Source organism: Carcharhinus amblyrhynchos, unplaced genomic scaffold (genome assembly GCF_965287045.1).
Source record: "Carcharhinus amblyrhynchos unplaced genomic scaffold, sCarAmb.v2.hapA scaffold_45, whole genome shotgun sequence".
Taxonomy (NCBI): domain Eukaryota; kingdom Metazoa; phylum Chordata; class Chondrichthyes; order Carcharhiniformes; family Carcharhinidae; genus Carcharhinus; species Carcharhinus amblyrhynchos.
Genome location: NW_027649786.1, coordinates 831,287 through 855,617, shown reverse-complemented (window position 1 = coordinate 855,617; position 24,331 = coordinate 831,287). Strand labels below are relative to the sequence as shown.

At 46.3% G+C, this 24,331-nt stretch overlaps 1 pseudogene; it reads left to right on the top strand.

The window, feature by feature from the left end:
• LOC145337232 (zinc-binding protein A33-like) overlaps positions 1–17,242 on the top strand; it is a 49,905-nt pseudogene extending 32,663 nt beyond the window's left edge.
• The last annotated feature ends 7,089 nt before the right edge of the window (positions 17,243–24,331 follow it).

The following is a 24,331-nucleotide window of genomic DNA, read 5'->3' as shown; positions in this document are numbered from 1 at the left end:
ATTACTGATTAGAATGCGAATCTTTACACCTAACCTGCTGTTCAAGACCTGAAGTGGCTGACAATGTGAGTGGTAGGAGCACTGATCACAGTTTAAAGAGATGTGTATTGTCTCCAGACAGTACAGTAAGTGAGGTTTTGCAAACCCAGGCAAGTCACGGGGGTTACAGATAGTGCAACATGAACCCAAGATCCCTGTTGAGACCGTCCTCATGTGTGCGGAACTTGGCTATCAGTCTCTGTTCAGCGACTCTGCGCTGTCGTGTGTCATGAAGGCCGCCTTGGAGAATGCTTACCCGAAGGTCAGAGGCTGAATGCCCGTGACCACTGAAGTGTTCATTCACCTGACGAAGAGGGTGTCCCTCGAAAGCTTGTGAGTCTATAATCAAATAAATAGGTTGGACTAAAACCTGGTGTTGTCAGACTTTTTACTGTGTTTACGCCAGTCCAACGCCGGCATACCCACATCATGATAGCCACTATTTCAGACAGAGGAGAGCTGTGGAGTGAGGTGACCAGGTTCCAGACTTTCATCAGTTCCTGGTAAAAAACAGCACTTATTCTGTACGAGTCCTAGACCCGCAGATACAGAGCTCCCTTTGATCCTCAGTTTCAGACTCCTCTTCATCCTGGCTGGAAATAATGGGGTTCGTAGCTTTCCTTATTGGAGGCGATGACCCACAGCCAGTCTCACAGATTGTTTTTCTCAGTTATTTCAGGAATCTCTTGGAGAAGGCCGAGGTGGCAATAATCTTGTTTTCAGACTCTTGGTGTGGATGATGTTGCTCAGGTTTCTGCCTTCCCACCGACCTTGATTTTCCCCCTCAGAAACTGCTCCTGTTCCAGGAAACAAAACCATGAGACTCAGGGAATGAAATCTTAGGTACAGACTCGGGAGAAGAGCCACAATTGCTGCTGTCGAGGATCCCATCTCCCACTGGGTTGGAGAGGTTGAGGGTGAATCTCCAGATGGTTTCTTCCTGTCCCTAAAATGCAGAAATGACTTCTTCAGTGTTGCTGCCATTCCCTCTGCTCCACTCCTCCCGCTGCCGGGACACATTTCTGGTGAACTTGTGACTGGCCTTCATTGATGGAATGCTGTATACAACACAGCTGTGCCTCCTTCACATTGCCTGCATTCACAAAGTCTACATTCCCAGGTGTTACTCTTGAGATGCAGCGACTGTGATGTGAAGTTACTGAGCTCTGTATCTCCCTTTAACGGCACTAATGAAGGAATTGGCTTTCAGTCACTTTCTTGCCAACGACGTCTCCCTCCTTTCTCACTAAGCTCACTCCTGTTCATTCTTACAGCACCAACAAGTTAGAGTTGCTTTAACCCAGCATTTCAGTCCCTCCCCCACTGCCTCAGACCTCTCCCAAACAGATTCACTCACTTTTGTTTTCAGCCAATGCCATTACTGTTTTCATTTCCAAATGGAATTTGATGCTCCCTCTCTCACTTGTACGTGTGTCAGATATACACCTCGAACCTGACAATGTGAGGGTAAAGCTTCCTCCTGTTGTTTTCCAGCCTTCCCCAATAATACTGGATCCCATCATTATTGTGGTGGACATTTCAACCCTCCCAACTGACCCCCTCCCCCCATCCCAAGCCCATCACCACTGAATTGTCCCATATAGCCCTTAATCCCCATGGTAATGAGGAACTCTGTGAAATTCTAAGTCCTTGGTAGAAATGGAGCAAGGTGGGAATGGAGTTGAAACCTAACATTATCACAGCTCAGACTGAATGGTGGAGCAGTTTCAACAGGCCATCTGGTCTAGTCCTGCTCCTACTTCTTGTGATCCTGTATCAATGACATTTAAAATGTCTGTAAAACACTTGCTGTGAAGTTATTTACAGATTAAATCAAGGAGAAATACTGGGAGAAGAACATTTTGGACGGAATGAACTAATTCCTGTCTAATTTGTTGTTTGTGTTTTCAGAGTGGAAGAGAATTGGTGAATGTGAAGGTAAGACCTTATTATTGTAACACAAAATAAGGAAGAACAAATCAATACAAAACTGATGAACTGTTTCAAAAAACCGACAGCTCAAAAAATAAGCCAGACAGCTGGAAAATCGTCTTCAGTAAAGATCTAACATAAAGGCCACAGTTTCAGTCCGACCAAACATGTTAAATTCATTTTGCATTGAATTTCAGGATTTTTAATTGTTTTGAGATCTGATTCCACATTTTAGTTTGTTGGAATTCTCTCCCATATGAAATTGAAAAAGAATTAGTTACAATGGGAGAGCAGTGGGACAGACATTAACTTGTTCTGAATGATGCAGCTTCCATGTCCAATGTTGTAATTTAAAGGAAACAGGGTGGATGCTGAAAGGATGTTTCCCCTTGTGGGAGAGACTGGAACTCGGTGACACAGTTTAAAAATAGGGGGTTTCCCATTTAAACCGGAATGAGGAGTTATTTTCTCTCCCCAAAAGCGCAGAGGAGACAAGGTCATTGAATATTTTTAAGACAGAAGAAGATAGATTCTTCACTAACATGACTTATTGTGGGTCAGGGGAAATGTGAAGTTGAGACCGCAGTCAGATCAGCAATGATTTTATTGAATAGCAGAGCAAGTTTGAGGGGCTGAATGGCCTCCTGTTCCTAATCCGTATGTTTGTTTGTTCAGAACACCATTCCATTACATTTACCAACATTTTGAAGCATATTGTGATTCTTTGCTTTTGTCTATATTTTTCTGTTTTTTTTAATTTTATTTTCCTGCTGTTAAAAGTGAGTCCAATGGAATTGTCCCTAAATTAGACCTCCCCAGATCTGGCGTAGAAAAAAGTCATAGGTAGAAGAAGGTAGATGAGGCACTCACTGAATGTTAAAATGGCGGCATGGGCTTGTTGGGCCGAAGGGCCTGTTTCCTGTGCTGTTCTTTGTTAACAACTTTCCCACTTTTCATGCTGAATAATCCGGTCACGCACCCACAGTGGGTTCCACACCCGGAAGTCGGCAGCGTTCCAACTTCAGGACCTGCTGTCGGTGCGTGTCCAATCATCCCGTAATTGCTGCCAATTAGTGGTGAGGGCGGGTTACAGATCATCATCCTGCCCAATGAGTGCTGGAGGGAGGGATGTCCCGTCCCAGAGGCTGCGGCCATTACCCAGAACAAGAACCCCTGATACAGGATCGTGTCAGGTGACCTATCAGATGATCAATCGAGTACATCTACTCTACATGGAGCATTTTCCAGACTGACCTGATCAATAAATTTCAATTTTAGATAATCTCTGCCAAACATATCACTCTTCACATGTGACAGAAATTTTAGAAATCAGCAAGTCTCCTGCTTGTGACATTGAGGAATTTTACATTTATTACACATTTCCATACATAGATGTCTGTGCCATCAGAGTGAGGGGAGAGGTGTTCTCAAAGGTGCAAAGCTGCCCCCAGATTCAGCGAGTCTGCCCTTGGTGCCCTCCTGTGTGCAGTCTATGGTCAGTGTAATCAGCTCACGGAGTTCACCAAACCCCTTCTGTAGCAGTGACAAGACATATGATAGAAACCATCGCCCTATTGAGGCATACCTGGTGTCACGGCCATCCACTTGATCAGAGCCAGCAGCAGGATCATCAACCCTGTCTCTCAACTCATCATCCCCTCATCATCCCCCTCATCCTCAGAGGATTGGACCCATCTGGTGTGTCATCCTCCTCCAGGGAATCTCCTCTCTGGATGGTGATGTTATGGAGGGCACAGCAAACCACAGGGAGGTACGTGAGAGGGAATATTGCAATGCCCCTCCAGACCTGTCCAAACAAATAAACCACATCATTAGGAGTCTGATGTTCTGCTCTCCTATGTTCCTGGTGCAGTTGTTGTTCTCAGGGAGCCTTCTCTCTGTGTCAGGTCTGGGCACCCTCACAGGCAGCATTAACCATCTTTTCAGTCGATAGCTCTCATCATCAAATCGGCATTCCTCCAAGGAAGCCGGAAAACGTCTGGAATCTGGGAGTTCCTCAGGATGTATGAGTTGTGACTGATGCCCGGGTACCTGGTACACATTTGTAAGAGCTGCTGATTATAGTCACACACCTGCCACACATTGACCAAGTGGAAGCCCTTTCTATCCAGCTGGCTTTATGGCTCCATGTGTGCACAGTAAGAAGTCTCACAACACCAGGTTAAAGTCCAACAAGTTTATTTGGTAGTAAACGCCACTAGCTTTCAGACACTGTTCCTTCATCAGATGAGTGGAGAGTTCTGATCACAAACAAGGCATATAAAGGCACACACAGTTTACAGAATACTGATTAGAATGCGAGTCTTTACAGCTAATTTGCTATTCATACCAAATAAACTTGTTGGACTTTAAGCTGGTGTTGTGAGACATCTTACTGTGTTTACCCCAGTCCAACGCTGGCGTCTCCACTCCATGTGTGCAGTCAGTGGCTCCCTGCACACTAGAGAAACCTGGAATCAGTGCAATTCCTCGGGCTTTACCCATCTGAATTCTGTGTGAAGGAGATGTAATTCCCAGCCCTTCACAACATCAAGTGATGCTACTGTGGTATTGATGCTGGAATAATAATGCAGAGACTCAGGGTAATGCTGTCGGACCCCAGGTCGTGACAGCATTGTCATTTCTGATCACCATCCAGAGAGGAGATTCCCTGGAGGAGGATGACACACCAGATGGGTCCAATCCTCTGAGGACGAGGGGATGATGAGTTGAGAGACCAGGTTGATGATCCTGCTGCTGGCTCTGATCAAGTGGATGGTCGTGACACCAGGGATGCCCCAATAGGGCAATGTTTCTGTCATATGTCTTGTCACTGCTACAGAAGGGGTTTGATAAACTCCGTGAGCTAGTCACACTGACCAAAGACTGCACACAGGAGGGCACCAAGGGTGGCCTCACTGAATCTGGGGGCAGCTTTGCCCCTTCGAGAACACCTCTCCCCTCACTATAGCAGGTGGTGGGATATGAATTCAGAATAAAATCTTGAATGAGATGTCTAACGTTAAGCATAAAACCATTGTTGACTTTTGTAAAAATCCATTTGACTCATGGTGCCCTTTAGAGAAGGAAATCTGCTGACCTACACCTGTGACTCCAGAGGTTGCCCTGTAACTACCCTGCCCTCTGAAGTAGGCGAGCAAACCGCTCTGTTACATAAAACTGCTTAACAAAAAAGTTTCAAAGCTTTGAAACTGGACGGATTACCCAGCATCGACTGGGCACCAGAAATGACAACGCTGTCAACCCTGCAAAGTCCTCACAAACATCTGGGATGAGTGCGAAAATTGTGAGAGCTGTCTCACAGACTGGTCAAGCAACAGTCATACTCATGGAACCATACGTTACTGACAATGTCCCAGACACTGGGGAGGCAGTGGTGTAGTGACATTATCACAGGACTGGTAATCCAGGAACCCAGGGGGATCTGGGTTCAAACCATGGCAGAGAGTGATATTTAAATTCAAACAAAAAATCTGGAATTAAAAGTCTAACGATGACCATGAAATCATTGTCGATTCTTGTAAAAACCCATTTGGTTCACTCCTGTCCTTAAGGGAAAGAGATCTGCCGTCCTTACCCGCTCTGGCCTACATGTGACTCCAGAGCCATAGCAATGTAGTTGCCTCTTAACTGCCTCTCCAAAATGGCCAAGCAAGCCACTCAGTTCAAGGGCAGTTAAGGATGGGCCACAAATGCTGTCCCAGCCAGTGACGTCCTCTTCCCATAAATTAATTTAAAATACAATCACCATCCCTGGATATGTCCTGTTCCACTGGCAGGACAGACCCAGCAAAGGTAACACATTCAGGAGGAATTTGCACTGACAATCCTCAACATTGACTCCGAGCCCCATGTAGTCTCATAGCATCAGGTCACACACAGGAAAGAAAATCTCTTGTGCAAGGAAACTTGTGCTCCAAATGTACCACCCCAGCCCACCCCTCTCAGCTGGTGAATTAGAACTCCCTCATGTTGAACACCACTTGGGGTAGCACTGAAAGTGGCAAGGGGCAAAATGTACTCTGGGTGGGCTCTTCAATGTCCATCACCAAGTGGCTCTGTGGTACCACCACAGTCCAGGCTAGCCTGGTCCTAAGGGGCAAAGCTGCTAGACTGGGACAGGTGGTGAGGGAACCAACAAAAGGGAAAAACTTACTTGACCTCATCCTCATCAACCTGCCTGTCGCAGCTCCAGGCATACCTGAAAGTGAGGTGTCATCCTGGTGAAACTACAACACAGGATGACTTGCATATTAAACATCATAAGCAGCAAGTCATAGACAGAGCTAAGCAATTACAGAATCAATGGGTCAGATCTAACCTCTGCAATCCTGCCACATCCAGTCGTGAATAATGGTGATAATTAAACAACTTACTGGAGGAAGAGGCTACACAAACATCTCCATCCTCAATGATGGGGAACCCAGCACATCAATGCAAAAGATAAGGCTGATGCATTAGCTACAATATTCTGAGTGATGATCCATCTCAGTCTCCTCCAGAGGTCTCCAGTTTGATTGGAATCCAATTTGCAAACACTCACTCCCTCCACCGCCAACAAACAAATTTCAGCCGAGTTTACCATCTACAAGATGCACTGCAGAAACTCAGCAAGGTTCCATAGGCAACACCTTGCAAACTTCCAAAAATAAGAGGTCTCTTTTTTAAAATCGAGATAAGGAGATTATTTTTCTGAGAGTCAGTAGTCTGTATTCTTTTTTCCAGAATGCATTGGAGGCTGGGTCATTGAATTTATTCTAAGCTGAATTTGATAGATTTCTGATTGACAAGGGAGTCATTATGGGGGTGGGGATGCAGACATGAAAGTAGAGTTGAGACCACAATCAGATCAGTGAGAATGTTGTTGAATGATGGAGGAGCCTCGAGGGGCTGAATGGCCTACTCCTGCTCCGAGGTCCTATACCAAGTTACGTTACTTTATAGCCCTGTGTACCCATCCACAGGGTGTACAATATGTACTGAATTGATGAGACAGATAATAACAATGGCATGTGTGGAGTTGCTAACACAAAACACACATTCACAAATCTTCTTTTGAAAAAAAACTGTCATTTTTACAACACTATAAAGGCTTCAGACAGGCCAGTAAAGAATCAAACACAACAGCTTCAGCACCTCTTAAATTGTGCAAATGAACACAATCACTGAAAGAATAATTTATTATAATCACTTAAGGATGTCAATCAAGAAAAGTCAACCTTTATGTCCAGGTGTGAAAACAGAACCCCACTGAGATAATCCTTTTGTGAATCTGGGCTCTCAGCCACTTGGGCTGCAGAAACCATAATATTTCTTGAAAAGACGATTGGTGAACATGTGTTTTATTTCTGAGCAGTTCCACAGATGTCATTGCTACTGTATGGCTCATTGATTCTGTACATAGTCTACACTGGGTTAATGGGCATTGAAAGGCCATTGAGTTCACATGGGTGGATGGGGGGAGTGAGTTGGCACTGAGATGGAATGGAGTGAGGGGTGAATGGTGGGTGCGTGGAAGGATCATGGGGACACAGCTGAGACTCTTTTACTTTATCTGTCCCCGAATCCTGACTGTCACAGCTTCTCTGTAGGGCCGTGGACCATAAGTAATGGAGACACTGGCCCAACTCAACAAAAATTAGGGAGGGCTATGAGATGCCTGACTCCACAATGGATCTGGCAAGATGCAACTCGCAACCTTATCCTGTATCAGCAAAGAATTGGGGGGCCTGGGGGTTGGGCGAGGGGATGCTGTGAATGGGGCAGGAATCCCAGCATCAGATCAATTTAGTTTCTTCTCATTTCCCCTGTGGCTCTGCCTCTAATAACTTTACCAACCTCTTAATTTATTCTGTGCATCTTTACCCAGTCTTAAATCCCTTATTGGTTAAAAATCTATCTATCTCTGACTCAAACACATTTAACAAGGTAGCCTCTACTGCTTCATTGGGCAGAGAATTCCAAAGGTTCACTACCCTCTGAGAGAAGAAGTTCCTCCTCAACTCTGTCCTAAATTAACTCCCCTGTATTTTGAGGCTATGCTCCCTCGTTCTTGTTTCCATTGTAAGTGGAAATAACCTCATTGCTTCTACCCTGTCTAGCCCCTTCATTATCTTATATGTCTCTATAAGATCTCCCCTCAACCTTCTAAACTCCAAAGAGTACAGACCCAGTCTACTCAATCTCTCCTCATAAGCTAACACCCTCATCTCTGGAATCAACCTGGTGAACCTTCTTTGTACCCCCTCCAAAGCTAACATATCCTTTCTTAAATAAGGGGACCAAAATTGTACACAATACTCTAAGTGCGGCCTCACCAGTACCCTGTACAGTTGCAGCATGACCTCCCTGCTTTTATATTCCATCCCCCTCGAGATAAAGGCCAACATTCCATTCGCCTTCTTGATCACCTGCTGCACCTGCAGACTGAGTTTTTACGATTCATACACAAGGACCCCCAGGTCCTTCTGCACGGTAACATATTGTAATTTTTCACCATTTAAATAATAATCCATTTTACTATTATTCCTTCCAAAGTGGATAACCTCACACTTACCAACATTATACTCCATCTGCCAGATCCTTGCCCACTCACATAGCCGAATCAAATCTCTCTGCAGACTTTCTGTGTCCTCCATGCAATTTGCTTTCCCACTCATCTTTGTATCATTTGCAAACTTTGTTACCCTACACTCGGTCCCCTCCTCCAGATCGTCTATGTATATGATAAATAGTTGACGCCCCAGCACCGATCCCTGCGGAATGCCACTAGTCACTGCCAACTGGAAAAGCACCTATTTATTCCAACTCTCTGCTTTCTGGTAGATAGCCGATCCTCAATCCACGCTAACACTTTACCCCCAACTCCGTGTACCTTTATCTTATGCAGCAACCTTTTGTGAGGCACCTCATCGAATGCCTTCTGGAAATCTAAATACACCAAATTCACTGGTTCCCCTCTGTCAACCGCACTTGTTATATCCTCAAAAAATTCCAGTAAATTAGTCAAACATGACTTTCCCTTCATGAATCCATGCTGCGTCTGCTTGATTGAACCATTTTTTTCCACATGTCCTGCTATTTCTGCCTTAATGATAGATTCCAGCATTTTCCCAACTACAGATGTTAAGCTAACCGGCCTGTAGTTACCTGCCTTTTGTCTACCTCCTTTTTTAAACAGTGGTGTTACATTAGCTGTTTTCCAATCAGCTGGCACCTCTCCAGAGTCCAGTGAATTTTGATAAATTATAACGAATGCATTTGCTGTTACTTCTGTTGTTTCTTTTAATACCCTGGGATACATTCCATCCAGACCAGGGGACTTGTCTCCCTTTAGTCCCATTTGCCTACCAAGCACTACCTCTTTAGTAATAGTGATCGTTTTAAGGTCCTCATCCCCCCACAGCCCCATGACCATCAATTATTGGTATGTTATTTGTGTCCTCCACTGTGAAGACCGACACAAAAAACTTGTTTAGGGCCTCGGCCATTTCCTCATTTCCCATTAATAAATCCCCCTTTTCATCTTCTAAGGGACCAACATTTACTTGAGCCACTCTTTTCCGTTTTATATATTTGTAAAAGCTTTTACTGTCAGTTTTTATATTTTGTGCGAGTTTACTTTCATAATCTATCTTTCCTTTCTTTATTGCTTTCTTTGTAGGTCTTTGTTGTTTTCTAAAGCTTTCCCAATCTTCTAGTTCCTCACTAATTTTGGCCACTCTGTATGCATTGGTTTTTAATCTGATACTCTCCTTTATTTCCTTAGTTATCCAAGGCTGGTTATCCCTTTTCTTACATTCCTTCTTTTTCACTGGAATATATTTTTGCTGGCTACTGAGAAAAATCTCCTTAAAAATCCTCCACTGTTCCTCAACTGTCCCACCAATTAGTCTGTGTTCCCAGTCTACATTAGCCAACTCCGTCCTCATCCTATTGTAATCCCCCTTGTTCAAGCAGAGGACACTGGTTTGGGACGCTACTTTCTCACCCTCCATCTGTATTAGAAATATTGTGATTACTCATTCCAAGAGGATCCCTCACAAGGAGATCATTAATTTTACCTGTCTCATTACACAGGACCAGATCCAAGATAGCTTGCTCCCTCGTAAGTTCTGTAACATACTGTTCGAGGAAACTATCGCAACAGCATTCTAAGAACTCTTCCTCAAGTCCACCGCATCTGACTTGAGTTGACCAATCAATATGGAGGTTAAAATCCCCCATGATTGTTGCTGTTCCATTTTTACATGCATCCGTTATTTGTTTGTTTATTGCCTGCCCCACCTTGAAGTTATTATTTGGGGGTTATATACTACGTCCACCAGTGACTTTTCCCCCTTACTATTCCTTATCTCCATCCACATTGATTCCACATTTTGCTCCTTAGAGCTTATATCGTCTCTCACTACTGCCCTGATTTTATCCTTAATTAACAGAGCTACCCCACCTCCTTTTCTTTCCTGTCTGTCCTTCCGAATTGTCTGATACCTCTGGATATTTAATTCCCAGTCCTGGTCACCCTGCAACCATGTTTCGTAATGGCCACTGATTTGTGCTGTCAACACATTCACTTTGTTTCGAATGCTACGTACATTCAGGTAAAGTGTCTTTATGTTAGTCTTTCTTACCTGGACCCGATTTGTTAGTGCATTCCTTTCCTTGCGCGCTCTGTCCCTTCCTGTCACAGACTGGTTATTCTTCCCCAGACCATCTCCCTGCACTGCGTTGACACCTCCCTTCTCATGCCTGTCACCTTTTTAACTCTGCCTGAGGTTAGATTCCTGCCACCTTCTATACTCTCTGTTCTATTACGTGCTCTGGAAACTTTACTAACCTCTCCTGAGCCCTCGGCTCCTTTAACTAGTTGAAAGTCCTCATCATTAACCTGCATTCCTACCCGCTCCTTTACCTTTGATTTTCTAATTCTCCAAACAACTGAACTCTCCCCCCCCACTATTTAGTTCAAAGCCCTATCTACAGCCCTAGTTATACGATTTGCCAGGACTCTGGTCCCAGCACGATTCAGATGAAGACCATCCCATCGGAACAGGTCCCCTCTTCCCAAATACAGGTGCCAATGTCCCATGAATTCAAACCCATTCCTCCCACACTATTCTTTGAGCCACGCATTTACCTCCTGAATCTTATTGACCCTGTGCCAATTCGCTCGTGGCTCAGGTAGCAATCCAGAGATTATTACCTTTTTGGTTCTGCTTATTAATTCTGCTCCTTGCTTTTCATATTCCCTCAGTAGAACCTCTGTTCCTGTTCTACCTGTGTCGTTGGTACCTACGTGGACCACAACTGGATTTTTATCCTCCCACTCCAAGTTCCTCTGCAGCCCAGATGAGATATCCTGAACCCAAGCACCAGGCAGGCAACACAACCTTCGGGATTCTCGATCCTGGTCACAGAGAACTGTGTCAATGCCCCGAACTATACTATCCCCAATTACGACTACATTTCTTTTTTCTCCCCCCACTTGAACGGCTCCCTGTACCACGATGCTGTGGTCAGTTTGCTCATCCTCCCTGCAGTCCCCGTTCCTGTCCACACAGAGAGCAAGAATCTCAAACCTGTTGGACAAGTTCAGGAACTGAGGTTCCTGGAACTCTACCTCCTGGATCCCTCTACCTGCCTCATTCGCAGCCACACCCTCTTGTCCCTGACCACTGGCTGAATTCGAGTTAGTTAGTCTAAGGGGTGTGACTGCTTCCTGAAACACAGCGTCCAGGTAACTCTCCCCCTCCCTGATGTGTCGCAGTGTCCGAAGCTCAGAATCCAGCTCATCAACCCTGAGCCGGAGTTCCTCACGCAACCAACACTTACTGCAGACATGCTCACTGGGAACCACAATGGGGTCCACCAGCTCCCACATCACGCAGGAAGAACACATCACCTGACCCTCCATCCTTATTTTATTTACTTAGTTTTTAAGTTTAACTAAGAACTAAACCTACCCTGCCTCACCCGTTTCTGCCTAAGCCCGTTGAACCAAAGCCCTTCAGCCCTCACTCTGCTATCTGCTCACTCCACTGTCCGCTAACGATGCTGCCCGCTGGATAGTGCAGCCTGCTTTTTAAACCTCCCGCGTGCTTAAAAAAAGTTTTAAAATCTTTCCCAGGTCACCCCACGGCCGGCCTACTTCCGCTTTTCACTTAAACCAGCGGAAAAAGAAACCCCGCGATAAAGCAAGGAAAAAAGTCAATCCCTTCCCCTTTTTACTCCAGCCACACATCGCTCCTCTCTGCCTTGCTCCGGTCAAACAATGAGAATCAAAATCATTTTGGAATAAAGTAACAATATAACAACAACCTGACAGTCTTTAACATGAAGAAGGGGACAGAATCTTTCCAATATCTCCTTCATCCTCTCTCTCCCTTCAGCCGGTTTTCAGTTTCTGATGTTTATCACTGAACCTCATTTGGAGAAAGGCAGAAATGTCTTTAATCTGATATCTGTCATAAACGGCCGCAGTTTTGTTTATAAAAATACCATGAATGCAATGAAAGCAAAGTGTTTTGAGAAATTCAAAACTGAATTTTGACCGAATACCTTCAAAGCTTCACGACTGAAGCTTTTATAAAAACAAACTCTCTGGTACATTTAAGAACATAACATAAGAACATAAGAAATAGGAGCAGGAGTAGGCCATCTAGCCCTTCAAGCCTGCCCCACCATTCAATAAGATCATGGCTGATCTGTCGTGGCTCAGTTCCACATTCCCGCCCTCTCCCCATAACCCTTAATCCCCTCTCTTATCAAAAGCCCATCAACCCGCGTCTTAAAAATATTTAGCGAGGCAGCCTCCAGCACTTCAACGGGCAGAGAATTCCAGAGATTCACCACCCTTTGAGTGAAGAAGTTCTTCCTCAACTCCGTTCTAAACCGCCCCCCCCTTTCTCTTGAGGCTGTGCCCCCTAGTCCTACTGTCCTTTCTGAGCGGGAAGAGTCTCTCCACCTCTATCCTATCCATCCCATTCATCATCTTATACGTCTCAATGAGATCTCCCCTCAATCTTCTAAACTCTAACGAGTACAAGCCTAGTTTATTCAGCCTCTCCTCATAGCTCAACCCCCTCAACTCCGGCATCAGCCTAGTAAACCTCCCCTGCACTCCCTCCAAGGCCAAAATATCCTTGCGTAAGTACGGCGACCAAAACTGCACACAGTACTCCAGCTGAGGCCTCACCAATGCCCTATATAGCCGCAGCAAGACCTCCCTATTTTTATATTCAATCCCCTTCGCTATGAAGGCCAGCATCCCATTAGCCTTCCTGACCACCTGCTGCACCTGCAGGCTGGGTTTTTGCGACTCATGCACAAGGACCCCGAGGTCCCTCTGCACCGTCGCCTGCTGCAGTTTTTCGCCACGTAAGTAATAATCCTTCCTTCCATTATTCCTACCAAAGTGGACCACCTCACACTTGCCAACATTAAATTCCATTTGCCAGTTCCTGGCCCATTCGCCCAGCCTATCTAGATCCTTCTGCAGACTCTCCACACCCTCTGCGCAATTTGCCTTTCCACCAATCTTGGTGTCATCAGCAAATTTCGACACCATACACTCGGTTCCCTCCTCCAGATCATCTATATAAATGGTAAATAGCTGAGGCCCCAGCACCGACCCCTGGGGCACTCCACAAGTCACCAACCGCCAATCCGAATAGCACCCATTGACCCCCACTCTCTGCCTCCTATTTGACAACCAATCCTCTATCCACGCTAACACCCTACCCCCAACTCCATGCCCCCTTACCTTCTGCAATAACCTCTTGTGAGGTACCTTGTCAAACGCCTTCTGAAAATCAAGAAAGACCACATCCACCGGCTCTCCTCTATCCACCGCCCTAGACACATCCTCATAGAACTCCAATAAATTCATCAGACACGACTTCCCCTTAACGAAACCGTTTCACAACAGCAAAACTAAATTCAACCTCTGAAAAATAACAAATTTTAAATTGGCAGCATTAAAGGAAATGAAACAAAGAGTTAATGACTTATAGCTGTGCAGAGCAGGGTGTATACTGCCAACACACAGAGAATTTTCTGGAGACAGACTTTCATTCAGAGGACAGAAACTTTCCATCCATTCTCACACACACACACTGAAAACAAAATCTAATTGCCTTTCGTATGAGCTTCTCCCGGATAGTTGAGATGAGCTGTGAGTTTAGGGTCATCCATTCTGTTTACCTTAATGTGTTTCCCACTTTGCAATAAAGTCCAACTGGTTATTCTGACACTAGATCCCGTCCTTTCTGTGATTTTTGTGTCTAACAACAGTTGGATTGGATTGTGGTGGGTCAGTAATGTAAGAGACTGGGTGTGGGTGAAAACAGTAAAATGTTTCACTGTCCAACAGCTCACTAACAGATGTCCCTCACAGGTGGAAAATCCCTTTCCCAGGTCTGCTGGGACTCTGCTCCCATCGGTTCCCGGTCACAAGTGACTGTTTGTTTCCTGCAGAAGGACTTCACTGAAACTGATGTCAGTGGCTGCAGCTTCCAGATAAAAGTCCTTGTCGGGGTCCACAGCTCCCAGAGCTGGGCCAGTCTGCAAATCCATTTTCAGTTTAATGAAAGCCTTTTCACATTTGTCATCTCAGTCCCAATACTCCCTGTTCCACGAGAGAGGCTACTGCCTTTTCCAGCTCTTTCTCCATGATCTTAAGGAAAGTCTGTTGGTTTTGCGGCTGGGACACGGGGGCAGGGTGATTTTCCCCAAACACTAAGCTCCCAACAGGCGGGAATACAGGAGATTTTCCCATCTGTGTTTTTGGGCGAGTTTAGTTGAATGAATTTCCGGCACTGAGTGTATCACAGAGTCGAGGGATTTCCGTTGGTGGGGCGAGTGCACATGCACTGATTTCTCAGTCTGCCGGGAGATTGGTTGACAAGCGCATCCCCCCCTCACCTCCCCCAGTTGCCTGATGGTCAGACCCGGTATCTGTTGGCCTCCCGATGACCGGACCCGGCCTCTGATCGCCGATCCGGCCCCCCGATGGCCGCCATCTCACTAAAACCCATGTCCACTTTGTCTGGAGGGGGTCCCACCCTAAAACCTAAGGGTTTGGATATCGCTCCAGCCCCTGTATCAGCTGTAAATCTTCCCAATATAGTGGATCCTCCTGTAGATCAGAGAAGAGGGTGAATCTACTCCTGTGTTGGACACTCCTGTCTCTACTACCTTTCTCTCCCTCCACTATAATATCTACACATTGTCTATCACACTCATCATACCTGAGTGGACAAGGATACTCAGGCTGGGTACAGTCCCTTCCTGCTGAATTTCCCGGGACACCCTCTCCCTGGGCCACATGGACCTGACCCTGGGGAGTGTTTTCGTGCTGACACCATTTCATTCATCTGTGGGATTTCTGGAAACTCGGGGTGTTTGTCTCGGGTGTCTCTTGACTCCGAGTCCCCTGACTCTGGCCCTTCATTGGTTTCCTCCACTCTCGGACAAACTGTCCACTTCCCCCACAATTGAAACAGGTCGGGATGATCTGCTTTTCCCCGGGTTTAAAGCGCTTCCCCTCTCGCTGCCCCCTCGGTGGGGCCCCGTCATCAGTGACTGGAGTTTCCCTCCGCTGTACAAGGGGAGCCACAGGTTTTGGTGGATCAGGGGCTTCTAACAGGGGCTGCCGGACTGTCCGGTTTCTAACTCACTATCCCTCAAACTGAGGAACACTCACTTCTCCAACCAGCCCCGGGGACACGGCACAGACTAAACCACCATTGACTTGACTCTCTCGCTCTTTCATCCGTCTCTTGTATTCAGCACGGTCCAAGTGTGGCTGCTTGTTTCTGTAACAACCTGATGTTGCCTTCACTCCGTCTCTCTCTGTCTGTCTCTCTGTCTCTCTCTGTCTCTCTCTCTGTCTCTCTCTGTGTTTCATGTCCCTGTTCTCCCAGTCCAGCTTTCTCTCTCTTGCAGCCATTGGACAGGATGGCAGGTCCCTCCGGGTCGCATCAGGACACAGGAGGGGAGGCACCTTCAGGGGTCGCATTCGTGTCACCAGCAGACGAGCCCCCCTCTCTCTGCCTGTCGCTCTGTCTCTCTCTCTGTTTCTCTTCCATCGTTTTTACAGATCCCTCATTCAGTTCTCCTGGGGTCTGGCCCCGCCCCAGCCTGGCCCCGCCCCCAACCTGACCCCACCCCTGGCCTGCCCTGCCCCCAGACTGGCCCCGCCCTCAGACTGGTCCTGTCCCCATCCTGGCCCCGCCCCTTGCCTGACCCAGCCCCGCCCCTTGTCTCCTTCCTCGCCACCCTCCGCCCCCCACCATGCCCCGGTAATCGAATCGTCCCCGGCCATGCCACGCCCCCAATTCGCCCCTGTCCCCACCTAGTCCCGCCCCTCACCCTGGTCCCGCCCCCAGCCTGACCCCGCCCCCAGCCTGACCCCGCCCCACCCAGCCTGTCTCCATTTCTCTCTCTCTCTCTTACGGGGTTTCCTCAACCTCACTGCAGGGTGTGGTGCCCGGGTAAAACCTTCCCCCCAGGCAGTGTCTTCCCCTTTCCCCTGTGCGCTGTTTAAACTCTTCCCCGGGGGATGAATTTCTAATTCTGGATCATTGCTGATTTTCCCAATCACTAACCGGGTGTGAAAGTTACAGTGAGTCTGACTAACATTTTATCCGTGTCCATCTGTTCCCAGCTCCAGTCACCTTCGACCCTAATACAGCCCATCCTTACCTTCTCCTGTCTTGAGGACCTGAGCACCGTGAGAAACACCGGGAAACGGCAGCAACTCCCTAACAATCCAGAGAGATTTGATCACGATCTCTGTGTCAATGTCCTGGGATCAGAGGGATTCACATCAGGAAAACATTCCTGGGAGGTGGAGGTGGGAAACAAGACTGAGTGGGATGTGGGTGTGGCCAAGGAATCCATCGATAGGAAAGGGAAAATCACCCTGTATCCAGATAACGGATACTGGGCAATGATACTGAGAAAGGGGAATAAATACCAGGCTTGTGATAAATCATGGAAACGTTTAGATCTGAGTGTGAATCCGAGAAAGATTCGAGTCTGTCTGGATTATGAGGGAGGGAAGGTGTCTTTTTATAACCCGGATAACAAGTCCCATATCTACACTTTCACTGGTACATTCACTGAGAAACTCTATCCTTATTTCAGTCCAGGTCTCACTGATGGGGGTAAAAACACAGAACCCCTGAAAATCTGTCCCCGGACAGTAACAATCCAGGAGGATGAGGGTTTTATCCCTTCATCCAAATAAAGACAGTTTCTTGTAGGTGGAGGTGGGGGGGGAGGTTTGTCCCTCTGTGGAAGAGGGGGTTGGGGTCCTTCACAGATCCTGCCCCCCTCCCATTATCACACACTGTCAGCGGGGGCCGTCCATCCCTCGGGAGGGTGAGACGGATCCCTCCGGTCCGGCCTGTACCTCCCGGGGATGTGTGAGGACCCCTGCCTGAGGGAGGGCCGGAGGATCCACTCGGTATAATCCAGTCACTCGTCACCAAGTCGGACACACTGGAGGCTGGGACGGGCGAGGTCGATGAGGCTGAGCCCACCCGGACACGGGCTGATATCCCCCAGGACCTGCTCGGCCTGGTTGAGGAGTCGATTAAAAAGACCCCACACACTGGGTCACTGGGTGGGGGAGGGGAAGAACCCACACACTGGGTCACTGCGGGGGGGGGGGGAAGGCCCCAAACACTGGGTCACTTGGGGGGGGGGGGATCGGGGGTTGAGTGGGGGTGTGATGGGGGATTGAGTGGGGGGGGGATGGGGGGTTGAGTGGGGGGGTGGGGATGGGGGGTTGAGTGGGGGGGGATGGGGGGTTGAGTGGGGGGGGATGGGAGGTTGAGTGGGGGGGTTGAGTGGGGTGGGGGGAAGGCCCCCATTCCCCATCTTTGATTTTAAACCCTGGGGTCACTGGTTCTGGGGTTGGAGCTTTTCCCTGAGTCACCGTGTGACCCATTGCCTGAGGCAGTGCGGGGCCCTAAACCACCGTCACCCGCTGACCCAGAACCTCCAGAGCAGCCTGGGGAGGGGCCCTCTGCCCTCGATCCTGGGGGAGGGGAGGGGAATGGTGACAGAGGCAGAACCAGCTGGTCCCTGACAGTGAGAAGATGGAAGAGGACTGGGACTCAATGGAGGGTACCGGGGAAGATTTAGAGTCCGTCATCAGTGGGGATTCCCCCTCATCTTGCTCAGGGAATTCCAAGAACTCCTAGCTGACAGCTCGTGGCAATGTCCAGCTGACCCTCTACCGATGGTTGGAGCTGATGTTTCACGGAAACTTCACATCTTCTGTTGGGAATTTGTGACTGTGCTTGTGTATTTCTAAATTCTGAACTCTGACTGGCCTTAATGGTCTAAAGAGGGGCCGATCGCTATAGTCTTCAATAAATCATTTTGAACCATTCTGTGACTTTGGCTATTTGAGGGCAACGGTGATTATAAGTACATTAACGAGCAAAGCATCCTCAAAGCCCCAGAACAAGGATCCGGCCCCGTGGAAGGTGTACGGAGAGAAGAAGGGCGCTCTGAGAGAGCAGCAGATTATCGAGTTCTGTGATGTGTTTGTGAGATCACAGATCCGGTTCCTTCAGGACCTGGACCTTGTCTCCCCATCTTCTACTCACTGGAAAAAAGGCAGCGACTCCGTAAGCAGCTCCTGGGGCTGCTTCATTATGACGGATCCCTGGTTTTGAATCGGAGAGTATCAGTGTCGAGGCCCCAGCCTACTCCCGAGCTCTCTTCTCTCTGGATCTGTCCAGTGATGATGCTAAGAACATAAGAAATAGAGCAGGAGTAGGCCATCTAGTCCTTCGAGCCTGCCCCGCCATTCAATAAGATCATGGCTGATCTGAAGTGGATCAGTTCCATTTTCCTGCTTTCTCCCCACAACCCTTAATTCCCCTGTCTATCAGAAACCTATCTACCCGTGACTTAAATATATTTAGCGAGGTAGCCTCCACCACTTCAACGGGCAGAGAATACCAGAGATTCACCACCCTTTGAGTGAAGAAGTTCCTCCTCAACTCCGATCTAAACTGCCACCCCGTTATCTTGAGGCTGTGCCCTCTAGTCCTGCTAGACATGCTGACAGAGGTTTGTGGGAGGATCTGTTGAAGGTTGGTGCAGAGGGTACCCCTTAGCCTGACTGAGCCGACCAGTGTCTCTGACCGGCTCTCGAGGGGCAAGTCCCCAGGGCTGGACAAGCTGATCATAGAGCAGGTTCTGGGATGTCCTGGGGGGTGGGCAGGGAGACTATGCATGGATCCTGAGGGAAAATCTAGTGACCAGAGAAATGTTGCTCTCCATTATTGTCCTGCTGCCCAAGAGGGGCGATCTCCTCCTGTTTATGAAGTGGTGCCCAGTCTCCCTCCTCAGCACGGACTACAGGATCTTTGTCAGGACCATGTCTGCTCACCTTGGCACTGTGCTGACCCACAGGATCCACCCTGACCAATCCCACCTGGACCAGGAGAAAGAGTTTGACGGTGGAACACCAATATTGTGGACATCAGATTCAGGGCACATTTTGTTTGCTGATCCAGCTCCTGTCCATGGTTCCGGAGTGCCTGATTGAGGGTAAATCCCCTCTCTGCCATTCCACTCTGCCCGTGGAGTTCTATCCTTCACCACTGTCTTTCTGAAATATCACACAAGACTGAATCCTCCACACAAGACTGGCCTAAGACTCTGAATCATTAATTTTAATGTAATTCAAAGTTATTTCCAAATCTGGGTGCACAATCTTAAATTGAAATTAATAAACTCAATCAATTACATTTTACTGTGTTATGAACTCAAAAAGTCAATTTTTATTTGATATTACCAGGCCAGGATTCTAAGAAATACATCCATGAACATTGCTGAATAAAGAGACATGCTATCAAAGCTTTTCATCTTGCATTCATCAGGACAAATGCAAGAATATCAAATTTCAAAAGGGAGCAGCAATTTGTGCTGCAAAAGAGAAAGGTTGCTGATTGGTTGGCAAAGAAACTGTGATTGGTTGAGGCATTGCCATGGAGAATACACCAGGGAAGTTACAGTTTTTGCTAAAATTCAAAAAAGACAAGTATTTGTGACATTCTTGTGTTGTCCTGATGAGTGCAAAATGAAAATGTTCAGCAGTATGGGTACAAACTTACCAAAAATGTTCTAAGTGCCTTAGTGGTGAGAAAACGGGAGTTACTTGCTCCGGTCTTTTCAGCACGCCCTGCACTGCAATCTTTCCTCATTTAGTGGAATGGAAGAGCCTCCGTGTGATTCTCGCTGGCATGGACTGTCCGTGTACGTGATTCACCCAAAGTGGCTGCAGCTGAGTGCCGTTAACAAGGTGAGCTGCATATAAGCATTAACGATGGGACTGATAGTCACGACAGGAAGATGGCAAAGATTTTAAGGTTTTGAATGATCAGATATGAATGAACCCATTCTGCTCCAAGCAGGATGGATTTTCTGTGGCAGCTAACTCCAAATAGAACAAGATTTGCAGCAGCTTCAAGATATTTGAGAATTTTATTTTCGAGTTCCAATATTGCACGGATCGCCAGCCTGATTTCAAATCTGGAAAAAAGTCGGGGAGGGCATCTGGTAAGGAGTTACAGAAGGCAGAATGGGTGGGGGAGTGCAAGGTTTGCATTCACTTCTATTAAACAATGTCTAGCAACATCCCCAGCCCTCGGATTACCAGACCTGACTCACCATTCCACATATACAGTCACAATAATGGGAATTACTACACTGCTGTAGTAACCCAGCAGTGTGGAGACCAAAAGTGACCCGTAGCATACTATTCAAATAAACAATCAGCAGGTACCACAGGGGTTAACCAGATGTATTCAAGCCCCTGGATTATTCAGCACGGGCAGTCAGAGTAGGCAAACCAATTTGCTCAATGTTGGGGGAAGTAACTTTGCACACAGAACACACTCTGGTACAAATTCTGAATATGGGAAGGTTGAAAACCGTGTTGGATGTGAGGCAGACTCAAGAAGAAAGCCTGCTCCTGCCGGCAAATAGGCGGTTTACTATAGTCAGGGATGAGGAAAGTAACCCAGTGGGATAGATGAACATTGAAGGACCATGTGTGTGGTGTGCAGATGAGATGTGAGGAAGTGAACAGGCTCATAGGGGAGCTGATGTGATCCTGTTTGTCGACAGGTCACAGTAGAGTGAATGGAAAGCCAAGGACAGGATGAGCAATAGTTGAACAGATCGGACAGAATTAAAGGTGGGATTTATTTGATGGATAATGAGCCTAACTGGTGATTTTAAAAATCATTTAAAGTTATTCTAAGAAAACATACACGCTTTATGTGGTATCTATGGATGTCGGAACAAAGATTTTTTTGAAGATGGGATAAGATAGGTATTAATGGACATTTGAAAGCCAACAACACTTTGAATTTGGGAGAATTTGTTAACAAGCAAACTTAAAAATGATGCTATTTAAGACAAAGAATGAGGAATCAAAATGGTAACTGCCTGGAATCAAATCGAAATGTTTGATTTCTGTTTCTAAAATGTTGTGAAGCAAACTGGATAGGATTAAGGTAGAAGATAGAGATTGGAAATTAAACAGCAAATGGGCGTTGGGATATTGAGTGAATTTCAATTCAATGGAACATTTTGATTTGGCACTGATGTGTATTCTAGCAAAAGGAATGTATAAATTGGCTCGTAAATTGGTAGCCTTCTCTTGGCGATATTTGTGTCCTTGTCTATGTTTTTTAAGAGAACAGAATTTGATACTCTGACCAATACCTGAGGTATCCGGACCATATTTGGAGAGATGAGCAAAGACTTAGATAAGATCACCTGAGAGCCAGGAAGGTGTTGGTATGATATTGAGATACTGCGTAAGTGTGCAGATGAGTTACGTACTAAGTAACTAATATGCAGGAAACCAGTCCAAAATAAACCCATTCAAGGGTTTGGAAATTCTTGTATCTATACACTTAAGAGCAAGTCTCAGACATGCACACTACTTGACAAACAACATGACATGAAATGGTTAATGGGGCCAAAGTGATCAAGGCACTGACACACATTCCATAGAGAAACCAATCTCAAAACAATTGGGGCAGAATTAAATGAATCAGTACCTGTCAAAAGTGAACAAGGAACAAAATTATTCTGAAAGGATAAATAATTCGGACAGGAGCAATTAAGGGCCTAGTAGCAAATAAACCAGGCAAGGAATATCCATCAGATGGATACAGATAAATGGAGGGCTGGAGAATATTTGAAGTCCATGCATGTTGTTATTTTGAATGATCTCGAGTGAGGTGATCTGCAGGTGGGGAGTGTCAGGGAGAAAGGAGCATCAAGAGACCACATTCCAGTTAATATTAATGGAATTGAACACAAATCATGTGAAGATGAAGCTGGAATTTACAAAAAGGGTGGATTGTCTTGTTGCACAGATTGCCCAACCTAAGGGTGAGAGAAGAGAAAGAAGTGATTGAGAATAATAATGAGACAAGAGTGGAAAGAGTGAGGGCAACCCCAGATAGTGAAGGAGTGTGGAGGAAAGAAGGGGAAAGTGGCTGCCCCAAGAAGCATCAGAAAACTCTGAATGGCGATTTACCACCGGACAGGACAATATATTAGATTTAATGGGCTGGTGCTGGTATTGGAAGGGAATGGGAGGAGAAACTGCACAATGTTGCCAGCAATGCACTTTGTGTGCCCAGTACAACCTTGCAAAGGCAATAAAAATAAAACTACATCACAAGGCTCGTCCCAGAGCACCTTGGGATCAGATATAGATTGAGTTTACAGGTCCGCTACCCTCATCAAAGAGGAAGTGATATTGCCTAGTAAATGAATAAAAGGTGTTTTTATTCACTTACCCTAATAAACATCAATACACAGACACCTTGGAGAAATATAATCAGATTGTACTGACTAAAATCCTGATATCGCCTTTCAGGCAGGAAATGAAGTTGTGTGAACGAATTGAATATTGAAATCAATTTGAGGTCCTGAATAACATAAAGATTCTGAGAAATTACTGGGTTAAAAATAAATCCATAGACAGTTTGTGGTTTTAGATTTACTATTTTGTTGATAAATAATGTTGTTGCAACAATTGAACAAGGAAACATGTTGTTGCAGTATCACCGGAAGCCATTAGGTGGAGCTGCTGCATGGATTTTAAAAATCGAATTTGATTGCTGCAATACCATTCTGAGCCAGGGGGAGGTGGTGTTGCTCTGTCTGATTTCACTTTCATTCTCACATTCTAACTATCCACCAATCCCCCAGTTATTAATCCAGGAGGACTTTCTTATCTTCTCTGTACTCGGAAAACAGGCCCAGATTTTTGAATTCACCTCCTGACACACAGCAAGATCCCAAACTGGGGAATTTCACTCTCCCAACCTGGGCTTTTTTGAACATTGTCCAGACTGGCAGTGTGGAATTTCCCGATAGGGACTCGGTGTGTGACAGGAACATGGAATTGGGAAGTCCAGGCTCATGTTTATTTTCCCTCCTTTCTTTCTGATCTAATTCTCTTTCAGTTGTGAAGAAAGGTGCTGCTGAACTGTCTGATCAGCCGAGTGTTTCAGCATTTTGTGTTTTTGGGATTGCTGCCAGTACCAGGTATCCAGCAGCAGGAGGCGACATTGCACTGTTAAACTTTACTGATCATTGTCCAGCTCGACATCACCATCTTCTGGCTGAAATCGGCACTACAATGAACTGCAAGGGAAAGTTCAACACTCTGGGCTGAATGGTCACTGTGATCACCGCTCACAAAACAGGCGTTGGAGTCAATTGTGGGAGCAGAGTGAGGAATGGAAACGGGGAAGAAATCCCAGCTACAGACTGGGAAACAGAGGAAGAGATGGAGGATGGGACTGGGTGGTTTGACTGACTGAAGCAGGGAGTAAATGAAGGAAGGAGATATTTAGTTTACTTTGTTCTTCAAACTTGTGTGTTTTAACCTCTAATAGCGAATGAAGACACTAAGTCGACTTTAAATGTTTAAACACAACTTTCTTTATTCTGGTCTCTAACACAGGTTCATCCAGACTCGAAATGTTCGCTCTAACTCTCTCCACAGATCTGTCAGACCCACTGAGATTTTCCAGCATTTTTCTGTTTTTGTTTCTTCATTTTTTGCTACTTAGAAACTAGTCAATACCTGCAATGCATAAATACTCTCTATCCATTACTGAAATTGAGGCTGATTTCCACTTGCATATGAAACCTGGCCAGGATTTTGCCACGTAACTATCAGTCTTCTTCTTCCAGATGTTGTTGTCTTCTGTGAATGTTGGTCTGGATTTTGACTGAACACAAGCTCTTTGTTAGCACAACAAGGGAGGAAAGATTA